The following is a 13107-nucleotide window of genomic DNA, read 5'->3' as shown; positions in this document are numbered from 1 at the left end:
GGGAAAAATAGCAATTGAGGCCATCATTTGGTGAGGCAATACAATTAAGTTGAGCTCTGCTGCTGTTTCCAATTGTTTAAGAGGCTGGTATATATATCAGATGCAAATCAAGCTCCAAGTTAATGGGACAGATATTTAGCCAAGACCAACAGTTGGACATCAACATTGTATTTTTTTTAATTCATTGTCCATCCCGAATTGACCTTGAGAAGGTTGTGGTGAGCCACTTTCTTGAAACACTGCAGTCCACATGGTAAAGGTACTCCCACAGTGCTGTTATACTTCATTATTTTATTGTAGCAGTTTGCTACAAAGGGGTGGCTTGTTGGGTCATTTCAGAGGGCAGTTAAAAGTCAACCACATTGCTGTGTGTCTGGAGTCACATATAGGCCACACCAGGTAAGGACAGCAGATTTCCTTCGCTAAAGGACATTAGTGAACCAGATGGGTTTGTATGACAATCCAGTAGTTTCATAGTCACTATTTCTGATCTAGCTTTTTTTAAATTCCAGATTTATGTAATTAACTGAATTTAAATTCCCCAGCTACCATGGCCGGATTTGAAGTCACATCTCCAGAGGAGTATAACCAGCAAGAGTTTAGTATTCACAAGCACAATACTCCCAGGAGATGACTACATGCAAGGTAGATGGTCTACAATGCCAGGATGTCAGACTTGGGACTAGAAGAGGAACTGTGTCTTAGGAGGATGAGGCCCTCCAGGGTGACAGTTACTGGGCTGTGGCAAATAGCAACAGATGACTTAACAGCTGGGTGAGTAATTAGAGCTTCTCTGCCCAATAAGTCTATCCCAATAATTTGGGAAGTTCTCTCTTGGGCATCAGTCAAATAAATATGTCCACCACAACTGACAAAGTTCCCAATACACTGTTCTAGAAGGTCACAGATTTATTCATAGGTATAGATAAACAGGTGGAAAGATAATAGCTATTCTACATAATTTCTAATTTCCCACAGAGCTTAAGGACTAGTGCAGAGATAGAAATGCCCACAGTAAATCGGATTGTTTACCGCAAAATGAATGTGCAGGTGGTCTATATTATAAAATAAAAGCTTTTGCAAGTGTATCTGCAGTATACAACTCCTCCATCCTCAGACATCTCTTGAACACGATCACCAAACTGTAAGGTTAGTTGATGTGAGATTTGTGGCTCATAAGCTTGCTGTATAATCTATAATCTACAGCAGAAGAGAGTTACAACAGGGGCACAAGGCACTCAAGACTCAAGGGGGATGAAATTCGGTAGCCCCCTGTTTGGGAGGGTAACTTTTCACTTTTAGAAAATTTAGCGCCCAGCGAGATACCTTGCCAAATTGTGTGAAATTCAGCGTTTTCGCCCCAGGAGTGAAGGGGGCGGTAAATGATTGGCTAGGATAGATTGGCGAATGATACTTAAGGGGTTGACTGTGGATGGGCAATGGCAGACATTTAGAGACCGCATGGATGAACTACAACAATTGTACATTCCTGTCTGGCGTAAAAATAAAAAAGGGAAGGTGGCTCAACCATGGCTATCAAGGGAAATCAGGGATAGTATTAAAGCCAAGGAAGTGGCATACAAATTGGCCAAAAATAGCAGCGAACCCGGGGACTGGGAGAAATTTAGAACTCAGCAGAGGAGGACAAAGGGTTTGATTAGGGCAGGGAAAATGGAGTACGAGAGGAAACTTACAGGGGACATTAAGACGGATTGCAAAAGTTTCTATAGATATGTAAAGAGAAAAAGGTTAGTAAAGACAAACATAGGTCCCCTGCAGTCAGAATCAGGGGAAGTCATAACGGGGAACAAAGAAATGGCGGACCAATTGAACAAGTACTTTGGTTTGGTATTCACTAAGGAGGACACAAACAACCTTCCGGATATAAAAGGGGTCGGAGGGTCTAGTAAGGAGGAGGAACTGAGGGAAATCCTTATTAGTTGGGAAATTGTGTTGGGGAAATTGATGGGATTGAAGGCCGATAAATCCCCAGGGCCTGATGGACTGCATCCCAGAGTACTTAACGAGGTGGCCTTGGAAATAGTGGATGCATTGACAGTCATTTTCCAACATTCCATTGACTCTGGATCAGTTCCTATCGAGTGGAGGGTAGCCAATGTAACCCCACTTTTTAAAAAAAGGAGGGAGAGAGATAACAGGGAATTATAGCCTGACATCGGTAGTGGGTAAAATGATGGAATCAATTATTAAGGATGTCATAGCAGTGCATTTGGAAAGAGGTGACATGATAGGTCCAAGTCAGCATAGATTTGTGAAAGGGACATCATGCTTGACAAATCTTCTGGAATTTTTTGAGGATGTTTCAAGTAGAGTGGACAAGGGAGAACCAGTTGATGTGGTATATTTGGACTTTCAGAAGGCGTAGGTGACAGGGTCCCACACAAGAGATTAATGTGCAAAGTTAAAGCAGGTGGGATTGGGGGTAGTGTGCTGACATGGATTGAGAACTGGTTGTCAGACAGGAAGCAAAGAGTAGGAGTAAATGGGGACTTTTCAGAATGGCAGGCGGGGACTTTTCAGAATGGCAGGCAGTGACTAGTGGGGTACCGCAAGGTTCTGTGCTGGGGCCCCAGCTGTTTACACTGTACATTAATGATTTAGACGAGGGGATTAAATGTAGTATCTCCAAATTTGCGGATGACACTAAGTTGGGTGGCAGTGTGAGCTGCGAGGAGGATGCTGTGAGGCTGCAGAGCGACTTGGATAGGTTAGGTGAGTGAGCAAATGCATGGCAGATGAAGTATAATGTGGATAAATGTGAGGTTGTCCACTTTGGTCGTAAAAACAGAGAAACAGACTATTATCTGAATGGTGACAGATTAGGAAAAGGGGAGGTGCAAAGAGACCTGGGTGTCATGGTACATCAGTCATTGAAGATTGGCATGCAGGTGCAGCAGGCGGTTAAGAAAGCAAATGGCATGTTGGCCTTCATAGTGAGGGGATTTGAGTACAGGGGCAGGGAGGTGTTGCTACAGTTGTACAGGGCATTGGTGAGGCCACACCTGGAGTATTGTGTACAGTTTTGGTCTCCTAACCTGAGGAAGGACATTCTTGCTATTGAGGGAGTGCAGCGAAGGTTCACCAGACTGATTCCCGGGATGGCGGGACTGACCTATCAAGAAAGACTGGATCAACTGAGCTTGTATTCACTGGAGTTCAGAAGAATGAGAGGGGACCTCATAAAAACGTTTAAAATTCTGACGGGGTTAGACAGATTACATGCAGGAAGAATGTTCCCAATGTTGGGGAAGTCCAGAACCAGGGGACACAGTCTAAGGATAAGGGGGAAGCCATTTAGGACCGAGATGAGGAGGAACTTCTTCACCCAGAGAGTGGTGAACCTGTGGAATTCTCTACCACAGAAAGTTGTTGAGGCCAATTCACTAAATATATTCAAAAAGGAGTTAGATGGAGTCCTTACTACTAGGGGGATCAAGGGGTATGGCGAGAAAGCAGTAATGGGGTACTGAAGTTGCATGTTCAGCCATGAACTCATTGAATGGCGGTGCAGGCTAGAAGGGCCGAATGGCCTACTCCTGCACCTATTTTCTATGTTTCTATGTTTCTATGATCTCGATGTACAAGTACACAAATCACTAAAAGTAGTAACACCCAACAAGGCCATAAAAAAGCAAATCAAGCACTGGGTTTAATTCTAGAGGGATCGAATTGAAAAGGAGAGAATTTATGATAAACTTGTATTGAACCTTGGTTAGACCACACTTGGAGTACCGTGATCAATTCTGGTCGCCACATTATAGAAAGGTACTGGAGAGTGTGGGGAAAAAAGATTTACGAGGTTGATACAAGAAATGCGAGGGCATACATATCAGGAAAGGATGAACAGGCTGGGTCTTTTTTCTTTTGAAAAGAGATGGCTGAAGGGTAGCCTAAGAGAGGTCTTTGAAATTATGAAAGGTTTTGATAGAGCAGCTACAGAGAGACTATATCTTGGAGTTGAGCCTCTGAATGTGCACAGACGCAGGCGTCGTCCGCATACTGCAGCTCAACAACAGAGGTTGGGGTGATCTTGGACCTGGCCTGGAGGCGGAGTAGGTTAAATAGCTTCCCACTGGTTCAGTCGTTTAATTCCACTCCGGCGGGGAGCTTGTTGATTGTGAGGTGGAGCATGGCGGCGAGGAAGATTGAGAAGAGGGTTGGAATCATGACGCAGCCCTGTTTGACCCCGGTCCGGATGTGGATGTGATCTGTAATGGATCCGTTGGTAAGGATCACGGCCTGCATGTCACTGTGAAGCAGGCGAAGGATGTTGACAAACTTTTGGGGGCATCCGAAACGGAGGAGGACGCTCCATAGACTCTCACGGTTGACAGTGTCAAAGGCCTTTGTGAGATCGAAAAAGGCCATGTATAAGGGCTGACGCTGTTCCTTGCATTTTCCCTGCAACTGTCGTGCTGCAAAGATCATGTCTGTTGTGCCCCGTATTCACTGAGGCATATGAAAGCATGGGCCTTACGCTTAACAGCCGTAAGACAAAGGTTCTCCACCAGCCTGTCACCGCCGCACAGCACTGCCCTCCAATCATCAAGATCCACGGCGTGGCCCTGGACAACATGGACCATTTCCCATATCTCGGGAGCCTCTTATCAACAAAGGCAGACATTAATGCGGAGATTCAGCATCTCCTCCAGTGTGCCAGTGCAGCCTTCGGCCGTCTGAGGAAAAGAGTGTTTGAAGTCCATGCCCTCAAATCTACCACCATGCTCATGGTCTACAGGGCTGTAGTAATACCCGACCTCCTGTATGGATCTGAGGCATGGACAATGTCTAGAAGGCACTTCAAGTCGCTGGAGATATATCACCAACGATGTCTCCGCAAGATCCTGCAAATCCCCTGGGAGGACAGGCGCACCAACATCAGTGTCCTCGACCAGGCTAACATCCCCAGTATTGAAGCACTGACTAACTCGATCAGCTTCACTGGGCAGGCCACATAGTTCGCATGCCAGATACGAGACTCCCTTAGCAAATGCTTTATGCGGAAGTACTAGAGGACCGAGGGTCTAGTGAGAAGGAGGAACTGAAGGATATCTTTATTCGGTGGGAAATTGTGTTAGAGAAATTGACGGGATTGAAGGCCGATAAATCCCCGGGGCCTGATAGTCTGCATCCCAGAGTACTTAAGGAAGTGGTCCTAGAAATAGTAGATGCATTGGTGATCAGTTTCCAACAGTCTATCGACTCGATCAGTTCCTATGGACTGGAGGGTAGCTAATGTAATACCACTTTTTAAAAAGGGAGGGAGAGAGAAAGCAGGTAATTATAGACCGGTTAGCCTGACATCAGTTTTGGGGAAAATGTTGGAATCAGTTATTAAAGATGAAATAGCTGCGCATTTGGAAAGCAGTGACAGGATCGGTCCAAGTCAGCATGGATTTATGAAGGGAAATCATGCTTGACACATCTTCTGGAATTTTTTGAGGATGTAACTAGCAGAATGGAGAAGGGAGAACCAGTGGATGTGGTGTATTTGGACTTTCAAAAGGCTTTTGACAAGGTTCCACACAAGAGATTGGTGAGCAAAATCAAAGCACATGGTATTGGGGGTAATATACTGACATGGATAGAGAACTGGTTGGCAGACAGGAAGCAGAGAGTTGGGATAAACGGGTCCTTTTCAGAATGGCAGGCAGTGACTAGTGGAGTGCCGCAGGGCTCAGTGCTGGGACCCCAGCTCTTTACAATATACACCAATGATTTGGATGAACGAATTGAGTGTAATATCTCCAAGTTTGCAGATGACACTAAGCTGAGTGGCGGTATGAGCTATGAGGCAGATGCTAAGAGGCTGCAGGGTGACTTAGACAGGTTAGGTGAGTGGGCAAATGCATGGCAGATGCAGTATAATGTGGATAAATGTGAGGTTATCCACTTTGGTGGCAAAAACACGAAGGCAGAATATTATCTGAATGGCGGCAGATTAGGAAAAGGGGAGTTGCAATGAGATCTGGGTGTCATGGTTCATCAGTCATTGAAAGTTGGTATACAGGTACAGCAGGCAGTGAAGAAGGCAAATGGCATGTTGGCCTTCATAGCTAGGGGATTTGAGTATAGGAGCAGGGAGGTCTTACTGCAGTTGTACAGCGCCTTGGTGAGGCCTCACCTAGAATATTGTGTTCAGTTTTGGTCTCCTAATCTGAGGAAGGATGTTCTTGCTATTGAGCGAAGGTTCACCAGACTGATTCTCGGGATGGCTGGACTGACATATAAGGAGAGACTGGATCAACTGGGCCTTTATCCATTGGAGATTAGAAGGATGAGAGGGGATCTCATAGAAACAGACAAGATTCTGACGGGATGGGACAGGTTAGATGCGTGTAGATTGTTCCCGATGTTGGGGAAGTCCAGAACCAGGGTACACAGTCTTAGGATAAGGGGTAGGCCATTTAGGACTGAGGTGAGGAGAAACTTCTTCACTCAGAGTTGTTAACCTGTGGAATTCCCTGCCGCAGAGAGTTGTTGATGCCAGTTCATTGGATATATTCAAGAGGGAGTTAGATATGGCCCTTACGGCTAAGGGGTATGAAGAGAAAGCAGGAATGGGGTACTGAGGGAATGATCAGCCATGATCTTATCGAATGGTGGTGCAGGCTCGAAGGGCCGAATGGCCTACTCCTGCACCTATTTTCTATGTTTCTACGTATCTGTTTCCTTCATGGTAAACGAGCCAAAGTAGGACAGTGGAAATGTTATAAGGACACCCTCAAAGCTTTCCTGTTAAAGTGCGACATCACCACTGACACCTGGGAGACCCTGGCCAAAGACCGCCCGAGGTGGAGAAAATACATCCGGGAGGGCATTGAGCTCTTCGAGTCTCAACGCAAAGAGCATGAAGAGGCCAAGTGCAGGCAGCAGAAGGAGCGCGCGGCAAACCAGCCCCACCGACCCCTTCCCTCGACGAATGTCTGTCCCACCTGTAACAGGGTCTGTTGCTCTCGTATCGGACTGTTCAGCCATCAAAGAACTCACTTTGGGAGTGGAAGCAAGCCCTCCTCGATTCTGAGGGACTGCCTATGATGATGATGATGACAGAGAGAGTGTTTCCATTTGTGGGGAAGAGCAAAACTAAAGGGCATCAATATAAGATAGGCACCAAGAAATCAAATAGGGAATTTAGAAGAAACTTATTTACCCAGAGAGTGATGAGAATGTGGCACTTGTTATCACAGGGAGTGGTTGAAGCGAATAGTATAGATGCATTTAAAGGGACACTAGATATTAGCATATGAGGGAAAAGGGAATAGAGGATTATGCTGATAGAGTTAGATGAGGAAAGATGGGAGGAGGCTCGAATGGAGCATAAACACCGGTATGGACTGGTTGGGCCAAATGGCCTGTTTCTGTGCTGTATAGCCTCTGTAAACCAATGACATTGAAAATTGGGAGGGTTCTATAATGTGCAATCTGTTCTGCCTGATTACCATCAATGCAGTGAAGACGAAAATCTACCCTGACTTGACTTTAATAAATCTGTGCTGATTCACTTGCTTCAGAAAACCAGTGATTCAGAGCAGTATCATGCGCAATAGCAAATAATGAAGGAAGATTAGCCGTTTCCTGTGGCCTGAGTTAACATCTCAGGTATGCAGCTGTCTCATGACTCAAAACCTCACTTAAGATCTAATTGAGGTGTTTAAGCTGATTAAACGTCAGGGCTGAAATTGCCCCTCTGAGAGGCAGTAACGGGGCGGTAAGGTCTTTCCGCCGCGTCCCGTCTTTCCCACCCCGCCTGGTGTGACGACCCCTTTTTATGGCCCATGATAGGAATTGCAAGGCACGAAGCTGCCGGTGGCTGGGCGCTGCAGCCGCCCTTAAAGTGCAGGGCTTACCGTCAACAGGCAACCCGGCACCCCCTCTTAGGTGCCAGGCCACTGTCCCAGCCGAATCCCTCCCTGGTGGCCCAGTGGGCGCCATGGGTGCCTCGTTAGGCCTCGCAGCATCCCTTTAAGTGAATGGGAGGGACATTGCGACACTTCAGCACCACGCTGATGGACACTGCCCCATTCCCGCCCCTATTCTGGCTCACTACCACCTCCAACAGCATCCAAAAGTCCTTGGTCCTGACAAATAAAGGTGAAGGTTACAGAGTGACCGTGTCTGATATATCCATGCCTCGTGTGAGTTTGTAGTAAGGTGCAGGGACACTACATTTGGCGACGAGAAACGGGAATCACCGAACCACGAGGATGGCCACCGGTGGCACAGAGGAATGTTACTGTGTGGGTGAGGACTGGGACGACTTCGTGGAAAGACTCCAGCAGAGTTTTGTCACAAAAGTCTGGCTGGAAGAGACAGCGGTTGACAAGCGGAGGGCGCATCTACTGACCAGCTGCGGACTTATGCGCTGATGAAAGACCTGCTCACACCCCAAAAGCCGGCTGATCAGTGAGCATCTCAAGCCGGCGTCGGGAGGGACAAAACATCTCGGATTTTGTAGCGGAACTGCGGCGCTCGGCCAGTCTCTACAAGTTCTCCAATGCCTGCAGGGGGGAGATGTTAAGGGTCTTTTTCATCGAGGGCATTAACCATGTTGGCATTTTCAGGAAGCTCATAAAGACTAAGGACTTGACTTTAGAAGGGGCGGCGTTGATAGCTCAGACCTTTATGGCAGGGGAAGAGGAGACCGAGCTAATTTACGCACGCAGCCCTGGTCCAAACATGGCGATAGACCATGGAGTTAACATGGTGAACGCGGCTCGGGACCACACAGGCAGGCAAGGGCATTTCAAAACCGCCCAGGCAGCAACAGGCTCGATGGTGGGCCCGCAACAAGGACAATGGAAAGGGGATCGACAATTCACGCCATCTCGAGGAACAATGCGTCCCGCGATGGAACCATTAACACCCACCATCAGAGTGCCTAGAAACAGCCAAATGGGCAATCAGAGAGGAATGCCTGGTAATAGTTCTTTTGTTAACAGCAATCTTAATCTCAGCTCATGCTGGAGGTGCGGGGGTAGACACACTGCGAGAAGCTGCAGGTTTCAGCTTTATTACCTGTAGGATTTGTAATGTCAGTGGACATTTGGCCAGGATGTGCAAAAAGGCAGTAGCGAGGCTAATCTGCGAGACAGAGGATCCAGACGGGGGGGTTTGCAATGCAGGATGAGGCCTGGGGTAAAGCCATCGATGCTGAAGTTCAGCAGGTTCATGTGGCTGATGTCCACAGCTCATACACTAAAACGCCACCCATGATAATGAAAATCTTACTGAATGGCATTCCAGTTCACATGGAGCTGGATACGGGAGCTAGCCAGTCACTCATGAGTGCACAACAATTTGAGAGACTATGGCCACACACAGCTAGCAGGCCCAAACTGGAATGCATTGAGACGCAACTACGGATGTACACCAAAGAGATCATCCCAGTGCTGGGCAGTGCAAACTTGGTGGTAACACATAATGGATTACAGAACCGGCTGCCACTCTGGATCGTTCTTGGAAATGGCCCCCCGCTTTTGAGGAGGAGTTGGCTAGCTGAGATGTATTGGAAATGGGGGGATGTGCATGCCATTTCATCCGTGGAGCGAAGTTCATGCTCGGGTCCTGCAAAAATTCGGGTCACTGTTTCAACCTGGTGTCGGAAAGTTCAAGGGCACGAAAGTAGTGATACGCATCACTCCAGATGCTAGACCAGTGCACCACAAAGCCAGAGTGGTGCCGTATGTGATGCGTGAAAAGATTGAATGTGAACTGGACAGGCTGCTCAGAGAGAGCATAATTTCGGCCGTTGAATTCAGCGACTGGGCAAGTCCCATCGTTCCCGTCCGCAAAGCAGATGGCTCAGTTAGGATTTGTGGCGACTACAAAGCCACCATCAACTGAGTATCGCTGCAAGACCAATACCCTCTTCCGAGAGTGGAGGACCTTTTTGCCACGCTGGCAGGTGACAAGCTGTTCACGAAGTTGGACCTCACTTCGGCCTACATGACTCAGGAACTGGCTGAAGAATCCAAGCTTCTGACCACCATCACGACGCATAAGGGATTATTTGTCTACAACAGGTGTCCGTTTGGCATTCGTTCAGCAGCAGCCATCTTTCAGAGAAACATGGAAAGCTTGCTCAAATCCATTCCTGGAACGATCGTATTCCAAGACGACATTCTCATAACGGGTCGAGACACCAAAGAACACCTCCACAATCTGGAGGAGGTGCTACGCCGATTGGATCTGGTAGGCTTGCGGCTGAAAAAGGCCAAGTGTGTGTTTTTGGCCCCAGAGGTCGAGTTTTTGGGCAGGAGGGTTGCCGCAGACTGGATCCGGCCCACTGAATCAAAAACAGAGGCGATCCGCCGGGCGCCCAGGCCCTGCAACATGTCAAAGTTGCGATCATTCCTGGGACTTTTGAACTATTTTGGGAACTTTCTGCCAAACTTAAGCACATTCTTGGAACCGTTATACATGCTCCTGTGTAAAGGTTGTGAATGGTTTTGGGGGGACTGTCAAGAACGGGCTTTCAATAAGGCGAGGAACCTGCTGTGTTCCAACAAACTGTTGACTTTGTATGATCCCTGTAAAAAACTGGTCTTAACATGCGATGTGTCATCCTACAGGGTTGGGTGTGTGTTGCAGCAAGGCAATGATGACGGCCGACTCCAACCGGTGGCTTACGCCTCCAGGTCGCTCTCCCAGGCAGAGCGTGGATACGGCATGGTCGAGAAGGAAGCACTTGCGTATGTTTGCGGTGTAAAGAAGATGCATCAGTACCTTTTTGGTAGACAGTTCGAGCTAGAGACGGACCACAAGCTGTTAACATCCTTGTTGTCCGACAGCAAGGCTGTCAACGCCAGTGCGTCAGCTCGCATACAGCGCTGGGCCCTCACACTGGCTGCGTATGACTACACCATACGGCACCGGCCAGGCACCAAAAATTGCGCTAACGTGCTCAGCAGGCTCCGACTGGCCACCACCAAGGGGGCGTCGGAGCAGAGCGCCAAGATGGTGATGGCCGTTGAGGCTTTTGACACTGCGGCTCCCCCATCACAGCCCACCAGATCAAACTCTGGACCAACAGGGACCCCCTCCTATCCATGATAAAGAAATATGTCCTGACTGGGGATTGGGTGCCCACACACAGGGCGTGCCCCGAGGAAGTCAGACCATTTCAGAGACGGATGGATGAGCTCACCATCCAAGCCAACTGCCTGCTATGGGGCAGCCGGGTAGTCATGCCCCAGAAAGGCAGGGAAGCGTTCATCAGGGAACTCCACAGCGAGCACCCTGGCATCGTGTTAATGAAGGCCATTGCCCGGTCACATGTATGGTGGCCGGGGATTGACTCAAACCTGGAACACTGGATTCGCAGGTGCACGACGTGTGCCCAGCTGGGCAATGCCCCCAGGAAGGCCCCACTCAACCCGTGGCCCTGGCCCACCATACCATGGTCACGTAGTTCATGGATAAAATGTTCCTGATCATTGTCGATGCATACTCGAAATGGATCGCGTGCATCATATTGAACTCGTGCACGACATCCATCACCATGGAGCGTCTGCGTACGGTTTTCGCGACCCATGGCTTGTGGACATCCTGGTCAGCGACAATGGCCCGTGTTTCACCAGCCATGAATTCCAGGAGTTTATGTCGGGCAATGGTATCAAGCACGTCTGGACAGTGCCGTTCAAGCCGGCTTCCAATGGCCAGGCGGAGCGGGCGATCCAAGTCATAAAACAGGGCATGCTACGCATCCAAGGACCCTCCCTTCAGTACCGCCTATTGCGCCTCCTGCTGGCCTACAGGTCCCGCCCGCAATCGCTCAGGGGAGTCCCGCCAGCGGAACTCCTCATGAAATGCACGCTCAAGATGCAGCTGTCTCTCATTCACCCAGCCCTGGCAGACATTGTTGAGGGCAAGCGCCAGTCCCAAACCGAGCTCCATGATCGAAACTCAAGGGGGAGGTGTATAGAAATAGATGACCTGGTATTTGTTCTTAACCATGCTTTGGGACTCAAGTGGCTTGAGGGCACCGTAATTGGCAAAGAAGGAAATAGAGTCATGATGGCCTGACTAAACAATGGGCAGATATGCCGCAAACACTTGGACCAAGTAACGAAAAGGTTCAGCATAGACACGGAGGAACCTGAAGAGCATGAGATGGCACCCACACCACTGCCAGCGGACGAGCAACAAAGACAGTCCTCAGCATGCACAGTCCCTGCAGCCAGGCCGGACAGGCCGGAATCACCTCAAGTGACAGAGACGCGTGCCGAGGCTCAGTCATCAGAGCCACAACTGCGGCGCTCCACGACAGAGCGTCGACCACCTGACAGACTTAACCTCTGAAACAAAAATACTTAAGGGGGGAGGTGATGTCATGTATTTAACCATCTTGCAATGACATAGTCATGTAACTGTAACTCATGTACACTGTACTTGTACCCTAGAAATGCACACCCTGACCACAGGAGGTGAACTTGCGGGAGACACTCCTCACCTGGGTTTCCAGGTAAAAAAGGGGAGGTCCCACCCAGGGTCCACACCCCTTGGTCCTGGCAATAAAGGTGAAGGTCACAGAGTGACAGTGTCTGATATATCCATGCCTCGTGTGAATTTGTAGTAAGGTGCCGGGACACGACACTCAGCGCATCCTGACATCAATGCCCGCTATCCAAGGAGCGCACATGATACTTTCATCTTGCGTGAGAGCAGTGTCTCATGCATGTTTCAGTGACAAAGACAAGGTCAGAGCTGACTGATCGGGGACAAAGGATATGGCCTGACCACCTTTTTCATGACCCCCTTCCAGAAACCTGCCATGGAAGCTGAGCAGCGCTATAATGACAGCCATGCAACCACCCGCAACATCATTGAACAGACAATTGGTGTGCTGAAGCAATGCTTCCGATGCCTGGAATGCTCTGGACTGCACTGGAGACAGCCTTCAATACTCCTCTCAGTTGTTCTCCGAGTTCATTGTAATGTGCAGTATGCTACACAACTTAGCCATCATGAGGGAACAGGCATTGCCAATGTGGATTGCAGGACCACCTCAGGAGGAGGAGGAGGAGGAATATGAGGAAGAGAAGCCCGGCGAGGAACCCATAGCGCAACTACCACGACCACAGG

Source organism: Pristiophorus japonicus, chromosome 5 (assembly GCF_044704955.1).
Source record: "Pristiophorus japonicus isolate sPriJap1 chromosome 5, sPriJap1.hap1, whole genome shotgun sequence".
NCBI lineage: Eukaryota > Metazoa > Chordata > Chondrichthyes > Pristiophoridae > Pristiophorus > Pristiophorus japonicus.
Note: the sequence above shows the minus strand (reverse complement) of the source record.